The 5,990-nt window shown below is 38.5% G+C and overlaps 1 long non-coding RNA gene across 1 annotated transcript; it reads right to left on the bottom strand.

The window, feature by feature from the left end:
- Positions 1-1,930: 1,930 nt before the first annotated feature.
- LOC122193552 lies at positions 1,931-5,377 on the bottom strand. Its single transcript, XR_006182934.1, has 4 exons — positions 5,264-5,377; positions 4,829-4,885; positions 3,441-3,514; positions 1,931-2,547 (listed from the first exon to the last, which is right to left on the bottom strand). It is a non-coding gene; the product is annotated as an uncharacterized LOC122193552 (long non-coding RNA).
- Positions 5,378-5,990: the final 613 nt, after the last annotated feature.

Below are 5,990 nucleotides of genomic sequence, written 5' to 3'. Positions count from 1 at the left end.
TTAGACATGCATTAGTGTTAGTCCTACTTCTCTTTGATTGCCTTGGCCTCTTATGCAAAGAGGAAACAAACAGCACTTGAGTATGTAGGATCCATCTGAAAAGATGTGCAGTCTGTTTTCCTTTGCAACAGACTTTGAGACATCTGAAAGGTCCCTTATTACTAACACAAACAGATTATGAAATTTCTATTTTCCACATCAAACACCTATAATTCAATATTCAGTAATCCATATTACAAAAAGACCCTATTTCTTCCTACCACAATGAGCATTTGTATTTGGTGGTTATAGATTCAATGCGCAGGAGAAAAATACAGAACATCTAGATTTCTTGTTAAAATAGTTTTTAAAAAATCATTGATGCTTTCTTCCTCTTAAACCAAGCAGACCTTAACACCAACAGCAGTGTAACAGAATATACCACTTAGAGAGCACAGATTCAAAAGCTTTTATAGTTCAGTAAAGCATTATGTACATGCCCAGTGACTTCCTTAGCAGCCTAATCAAGACTGTGTTTGAACCACAAGTACACCTCTGTTCTGAAATTACTGAAAACAATTACGTAAGTACAAAGAAATTTCATATAAAATTACGTAGCTGAAAATAAAAATCAGCATTGATCCGCTTAATAAGTACTGCAGTTCTCTAGTAGAAAGCAGTTCATTTGCAGTAGTCATGTAAAACGTCTTCCAGAGAACTAGAAGCATTCCTAGAGAGCTTCAGCTATAAGGTGGCTTAATAAAGCATACCAGCTTCTTATCCTGCACCTGACAACCAAGCGGGGAGGTTGATAAGAGCACCTCTTCATAAGGGCTGATTTGAAGTGAAAACATAGGGGTTGCTGTTTTGCTAGAAACTAATTGCATTTCTGTATTTTTGACATGCTAATCCTGTCCTAGATTCATGACCAGTATCTCTCAGTGTACCCCAAACTGAGCTTTAGGCTAAGATCCCTATCACTCATAGCCCAAATGCAGACATTGCCAGGGAAGAGTCCCCCTAATAGCCCAGCCTCATTCAGCAGCCCATTTCCAGCTGTGTGTGTGCTCCTCTCTCAGCCATAACCAAATACATTTTTCTGTCCATTTCCTTTATTTTCAAATCTCTGTTCACAGTTAGATGATCACAAAGGTAGCCATGGATTACTTCAGCTGATGAACTGTTCCTAGCAGGAGTATTGATTCCTAATGAGGTCAAGGAAGGTGATCCCATCCACCTACTCCGCACTGGTGAGGCTTCACCTGGAGTACCACATCCAGATATGGATTCCTCAGTACAGGAGAGATGTGGACCTATTGGAGAATGTCCAGAGGAGGGCCACAAAAATGACCCAAGGGATGGAACACCTCTCCTATGAGGAGAGGCTGAGAGAGCTGGGGCTGTTCAAACCTGGAGAAGAGAAGGCTCTAGGGAGACCTGAGAGTGGTCTTTTGATATCTAAAGGGGAGCTACAGAAAAGAAAAGGACAGACTCTTTACCAGGGTCTGTGGTGATAGAACAAGGGAAAATGGTTTCATCTTAAAGAAGGTAGACATAACTTAGACATAAGGAAAAAGTCTTTTACAGTGAGGGTTGTTGAGGCACTGGAATAGAATCCCTAGTGATGTGGTTGATGCTCTGTTCCTGGAGATTATCAAGGCAAGGCTGGATCAGGCTCTGGGCAACTTGATCTAGCTGTGGATATCCCTGTTCACTGCAGGAGAGTTGGACTAGATAACCTTTAAAGGTCCTTTCCAACTTTAAGGATTCTATGATTCAGACTCTACTCTCCTTATTCTGAAGATCAACACTTTGATATTCCTCATATTCACAAAGAAGCAGCAAGACCAGAGTACAACCCAGGGAAATACAAAAGTAACTATTATTCTTTAAAGGAAGCTATGCTTTACAGACTGAAAAGCACATTATACTGTAGACACAATTCTCATTAACTGCTTTATTTTTCTCCTCAAAAAAATTAATGGATAACTCATTAAGTATCAGTTTGGTCTTCTTTTTGCTGTTTTTCCTATAAGTTATTCTATTTATGTCATATAAACGTCTATTTCATGTCATACAAAACTGGTACTATTAAGTTCTCTTGATATCATCACTCTGTTCTGAACATCACATTTTCACAATGATTAAGTGCCATTAAGTGGTCAACAGGTTCACCCTCTGTGGCTTACAATTTGAAGTCCTGAGTCGATGGCTGATTTGGTAAGGAAGTTTGTTGCATGTGTAGCTGCCAGAGAATATCTTATGGCATCATCTCAGATCAGAGAAGATTCCAAAACTAGCTCAGAATGATCTTTATTGAGTGGTGCTTTGCTGCAGTTCAAATAAGTGCCTATTTCCTGACAGAGCTCATGTTTCAGCAAGGGAACTGAGGAAACATGGGGCATTACCCCACAGTTTGCCAGTGTTGGAGCTTTGCACATTCTGAGCTACGATGCACTCTTCAGAAGCTTTCAAATTTACCACTTTCCCACTGGATTCTCAACAGAATTCTTTTTAAAGCTATGGGGAAATGTGAACGGGCCAAGTTCATGTTTGCTGACAGTAGACCTAGAAAAGAAATGACCAAATTCCAATTTTACTGCTCTGATTTTTATGTTATCCCATAATTGCAGAGCTTCATTTCCTACTTATAAATTGAAAAGCTTATTGCAATACATTTTCACAAGCATAATCACATACCCATATAATTCAATCCTTACTGTATTTTATACTATGCATTGAAGTGTATTAGAAAACAATCTTAATGGTTTGTTGTTAACACATTTAGAAAATTCAATCAGGCTTAAAATCATTACTGAAGCATTTGGCAAAAATCTCAAAGGCTAATCTCAGAAGAAATCTTTCATGCACCCAATTGTGTAGCTCCTTATCATCTCTTTTTGTAGGAGAGGGAGTACATGCCAATTTGCATACACTGAAAACAGCTTCTAGCAGATTTGTACACCCTTCATAAAAGATGTTTTGCACATCTCAGTAAATCTGTGCCTTAGGAGAGGTCCAGATAAAAACCTCTCTTCTAGCAAAGAAATTAGGTACATTTCCATGAATGCATTTGACTTCATTTTACCCCAGAACACAAGGGACTGATCAAGATACTCTGCACATCCAGAACCCTCATCCACAGCTATTTTGGATATACATACCATGCAAATAAGGCCACAAAATTCTAGTTAATGTTCTAGAATCTGTATCATGTACCATCATGAATTACAGGGAAAGGTTATCAGTTGTTTTTGTTTAAGGATTAATTTAACACTGCTAACCATTTTATTACTGTTATCAAAAAAAGCAAAGTCTATTTTTGATTTCTGTTTCATAGTTCTTAGGAATATTAAAAACCAGCATTCAGCTCTGCCCCGTACCCCTCACCTTCCAAATTATTCAGATACTTATGTAACTGCCATGCCAACTGGAAAAGAAAGAATACACAACATTCGTACCTCTAGCACAAATTTCAGAAGAGCATGTTCCTTATGGTCTGGCAGACTCTGAAACTGTATTGGTAGTTGGGCACCTTTAAAAGACATGGAGGAATGCAGAGATCTTACATATAGCATAAAGGTAAATACTTAAATATGTACTCAGTTCCAGCCTAAGGTAAATCATATAACCTATCCATATTCCTCCCCAAGAAGCACCCATCTCAAACATATTTGTTTCCCTTGAGATATACACTCAGCCAAAAAAACTTATGACCTTGCTGCACCAGTACATGGAGTTGTCTCCCTCAAACCTCATCAGACTAATTCTTTTACTTGCACAATTTCAAAATGTCACTCCATTGCTTCCTGTTATGCAAGTGAGGTAGAATCATTAGAAACGGAGCCTGAACCTATGGGTCTTACAGGTAAAGTTTAGGTCTCCACTTTCCTTGCCCCTCAAATCTTTCCCTCCTCCTGTGTGACTAACACGGAATGACAGGGTACTAAAAAAATTAACGAGAGTTGTTACTCAAGAAGCTAGCCAGCCAGCATCAGGATATTTTGCTCAAATAAATTTCTACAATACTCAGAAAATGTTAAATGGGGGGAGTAGAGAACTGAGGAAATATCAGTCATCTTGATACAAAACTGATTCTTTCATGATGGAGAGGCAGATCTTTGTTTATATATCTGTGAAGTTCTTTGTAACCTGGACCACTGTTGGAGTGTTATGAAAAACAAAGGCAAAAAGCAAACAGACACTCTGTAACATAAGCCATGACCTAACAGATGAGTTGAGGTCTCTCTGGAATCCACACAAACAATTTGTACACAGTTTCACTGACTAACACTGCCAGAAGCATAGTAGTCTTTCTGACAAAAAATAACAACCTCCTAAATGACAATAATACTCAGTTATATATATATTAAATTCTCTTTTGGTAATAAAGATAAAAAAAAAAAACACACACACAAACAAACCCATAAAACAATGTAACATGCCCTAAAAAGGCAGCTCAAGAAATTTTTACTTCTGATTATTTTAAATGTAATATTCCTAAGTTGCTATTGCCACTAGTGCAGGATCCTTGAAGAACCCTTGATAGGGTTGAGTAAAAAAATAACAAAAACAGGATTGCTAACAAGGCATTAATTTCAACTGATAATTGCTGTCTGTCAGTCATTTCTTTTCAAATCAAGTCTTTTATCATTTTTCATAACATATTTATACCAGATAAACCAGGGGCAGGGAGCAGCGGTCTCCCACACACTGAGCAGTAACATGCCAACTACTAACCCTTGTAAGGGGGCAAGGCCAGAGCCTGCTCCAGCATGACAGCTTAGAGGAGAGCTCAGATGTGAAGACAGACACAGATTGAAGGACCCACAACAGTAACTAGCTTTACCTCCAGAAGCTGTCTTCTTCCAAATGGACTAATGACTCTTTTTGCTCCATTCTTTAACTTAGGATTTTTAAAATGAGATGAGGAGTAGTCAGTCCCTAGGTTAGCAATTTAGTGGCTTGCTGAAACAACTCTGCCAATTACAGTGCTTCTGAGCAGGAACCCAAAGCTGAAACCTCCCACCTGTGATCACACTTCATCCCTTCCAAGCATCTCCACCTTTTTCATCATCTAAAAAAGCTTTTCTTTTCCCATAGCTTCTTGCAACATCCCCAAGGAAGCCTGTCTAAGGGCTCAGACTCATCTAAGTTGTCCAGGGCAGATACCCAGTATCCCAATCTCAGTGCCCAAAGAGGTTGCACATTCAGTTTCCCCTTTCATAAGGCCCTGCCACATATTCTGTTACATTCACTTCTTACACACAAGTATCACACTTACCAACCCTTCTCCCACACCACTTTCCTATCTTCCACACCCAAACACCTTTCCTCAGTACTATCTCCAAGCAGCCTATCCCTCTCACTCCTAGCTCTCCAAGGCAAACTGTAGCATCTCCACCAACATCTCACATGTGCTTTCAGAGCTCCTCTTTAAAGCAGTTGTTCTTAATTGGCCATTTAAGGAAGAAGAGGAGTAAAACAAGCAGAATGCAGGAAAGTTTCTCTAGGGCTGGTGAGGCTGATATGACAAGGTAGCACTCAGCTCAGCTACTCCCATTTCTTTGAAAGGATGTTGCAAAATCAAGTGACTGCATAGAACTGTTGCACAGCAATTCAAGGGTTGGAGGCAATTCTTCACTGTGAAATAATTTAAGAAGTAGTTTATTTATTTTGTTAACAAACAGTCTGAAAAGAATACTGACTGTAGTGCTCAGCTGTCTGCATGGAAGAAAAAAGCCAAAGAGTGTTCATTAATACTGTAATCCAGATGTATTAGAAAATGCAAGTGAGAAGGCTCATGCTTTGACTTGGTGTGAAACAATTTCCAAGAAACCACCCACCAATAAATTCAATGGATTCCTTTTTTTCAGTTTTCATCTTCATTATTTCTGATGTTATAACTTGACAGTGTTTTTTATTATTATTATTATTCACATAGAACATCATACATCTGTGTCTTTGAAAAAAGTTCTATTATAAAATCATAAAAATTAGAATATTAATAC

Source organism: Lagopus leucura, unplaced genomic scaffold (genome assembly GCF_019238085.1).
Source record: "Lagopus leucura isolate 7727_CA_CO unplaced genomic scaffold, USGS_WTPT01 Super-Scaffold_73, whole genome shotgun sequence".
NCBI classification, from domain to species: domain Eukaryota; kingdom Metazoa; phylum Chordata; class Aves; order Galliformes; family Phasianidae; genus Lagopus; species Lagopus leucura.
Note: the sequence above shows the minus strand (reverse complement) of the source record. Positions and strands in the feature narration are given on the sequence as shown.